The sequence below is a fragment of the Aplysia californica genome, unplaced genomic scaffold, assembly GCF_000002075.1.
Source record: "Aplysia californica isolate F4 #8 unplaced genomic scaffold, AplCal3.0 scaffold00058, whole genome shotgun sequence".
In the NCBI taxonomy this organism is placed as follows: Eukaryota; Metazoa; Mollusca; class Gastropoda; order Aplysiida; family Aplysiidae; genus Aplysia; species Aplysia californica.
The window spans coordinates 1,046,719-1,048,401 of NW_004797328.1; the positions used below are offsets into that span (position 1 = coordinate 1,046,719).

The 1,683-nt window shown below is 44.1% G+C and overlaps 1 long non-coding RNA gene across 2 annotated transcripts in view; it reads right to left on the bottom strand.

The window, feature by feature from the left end:
• Nucleotides 1-514: 514 nt before the first annotated feature.
• The window catches only part of LOC101847023, a 103,404-nt gene continuing 102,235 nt past the window's right edge, over nucleotides 515-1,683 (bottom strand). For both annotated transcript variants that reach the window (XR_220206.3, XR_001184664.2), the window contains exon 4: nucleotides 515-823. This is a non-coding gene — a long non-coding RNA (uncharacterized LOC101847023). The remainder of the gene's footprint in view (nucleotides 824-1,683) is intronic.

Below are 1,683 nucleotides of genomic sequence, written 5' to 3' on the forward strand. Positions count from 1 at the left end.
GGACAGACAGACAGACAGACAGACAGACAGACAGACAGACAGACAGACAGACAGACAGACAGACAGACAGACAGACAGACAGACACACACACACACACACACACACACACACAGGCATACAGACACACACAGACACACATAGACACACAGACAGACACACTGACACCCCCCCCACACACACACACACACATAAACACACAAAAAGACAACACACACAAAGAAAATAGAGCAGAAAAACAATCAGTACTCACCAGGAAGTAGTCTTCAGTTGCCATAAGGCCCCGGAGACTCACAACAGCGTTCACAGACCATCGGGTGGCAACAGGAGCCGTGGGCGACACCAGCGAACGAACGTCAAGCGGCGGCACAGACCAACCGTTGGGGAGGGCAGGAGGAAGGGGATGGAGAGGCGGAGGAGAGGAGAGGGTGTGAGGGGAGGGGGCAACACACAAGTCCTATACAACAACAGTCTGGTCTCAGAACACTTCGAAACACTTTCTGAACACTTCCTTTCTTTTTTTTTTCAACGTGCGACAACGGTTATAATTGCAACGTCTGCAAAATGTCCAAAGCGAGCCTTCGTCCGTCTCTGTTTCCGGCGATATATCACTCCCTGTGACGTAGCTCTTAGCCGGGGCAACAGACTACGATGATCAACGTTCCACCTATGGAGAGGAAAGCGTGACGTCATGCACTCCAAGTATTCATACACATGACGTCATAAGTGCACATGGCTTGTTCGATTAACTGCTCTGCGTTGACGAAGGATAGATCTGTCCGGTGACTTGGCAGTCCAGCAGTTTTATTTTGTACATGAGAATATCTGGGAACAGAAGAAACAGAGAAATATTGAGAAAAATTGGGGTATTTGTTTGTTCTTAGAAGGTTTTTCAACGGTCATATAAGCGCCAAGGGGTGAATGTCAACAGAGAAGTCTAAACAGGGAATCAGGCTTTATCTGCTCACCTCTCTAGCCTCAACAACACAAAGTCTGCCTCGACTATCAAGGCACCCCGGAAATAGCGGTTCACAAGAGAGTGACAAACATAAGAAATAGACGAAAAATGACTATATATGAGGAAAGAAAAAGAAGATGAGGAAAGAAAAAGAAATTGGTGCCAACAATCAAAGAGGTTAGACAACAACCAAAACAAAAAAAAAAAGAATACAAAAACGACCATAAGGAAAAGCAAGAAAGCTGCTGGAAAATCCCACTACTGAATATAAAATTGACTCGTCACGATGTGAAAACTTAGAAAGAGCCGACAACTTTCCAGTTAGACAAACCATCTTATTCCAGATTCTGGAAATCTGTCTTCGGGTCACTTTCAAGTCGGTTCTTTTCTTTAATGGACAACCACATTGTAAATAATCTAGATTTAGTAAGAGCTGAACTTTGTTGTTATAAAATAACTCTTGTACAGCGCAAAATCCCTCTCAATAAGTACTTAATAGCCAGTCACCTTTTCAACATTTTCCCTTCACCGCGGTCTGGTGGCTATTTTCAAAAAATTATTGACATGTTCGCCATTTACTAATCTTTTGCAGTCTTCGTCGCGGGAAATCCCCCATTTCTGACAGAGGCGCAGTGATTTATTGCAAGACACACGAGGAAAAAAAACTATAAAAGATTTAAAGACAAAAGGGCCATATTTTTCGGTTAGGGTGGATGGAAGGGAGGGG